Consider the following 557-nt stretch of genomic DNA (forward strand, 5'->3'; position numbering starts at 1 on the left):
AAAACAATCTTAAATAGTGAGAGACTTTCTAAATATGATATAAAACCCATAGAGCTGGAGAGATGGCTCAGCACTTAAGAGCACTGGTAGTTAACAACTGTAATTCCAGTTCCGAGGGATTCAACGCCCTCTTCTGGCCTCTGCAGGCACTGAACGACATGGGTGCACTTAAATACATGTAGGCAAAACATTCATACACATAAAACAAAAATAAATAAATTTAAATATAAAACCCAAAAGTTATCAACTATAATGTTGACAAATTTAACTACATAAAAGTAAAAATTACGGGCTGGAGAGATGACTCAGCAGTTAAGAGCACTGACTGCTCTTGCAGAGGACCCCAGTTGGAATCCCAGCACAAACATGGTGGCTAACAACAGTCTGTAACTCCCATTCCAGGGGATCTGATACCTTCTTCTGACCTCCATGGGCACTGCAACACAAGAGCACTTAAACACATACAGTCAATACACTCATACACATAAAATTAGATAGATAGATAGATGATAGATAGATAGATAGATAGATAGATAGATAGATAGATGACAGATAGA

This window comes from Nannospalax galili, unplaced genomic scaffold (assembly GCF_000622305.1).
Source record: "Nannospalax galili isolate Female #2095 unplaced genomic scaffold, S.galili_v1.0 scaffold752, whole genome shotgun sequence".
In the NCBI taxonomy this organism is placed as follows: Eukaryota; Metazoa; Chordata; class Mammalia; order Rodentia; family Spalacidae; genus Nannospalax; species Nannospalax galili.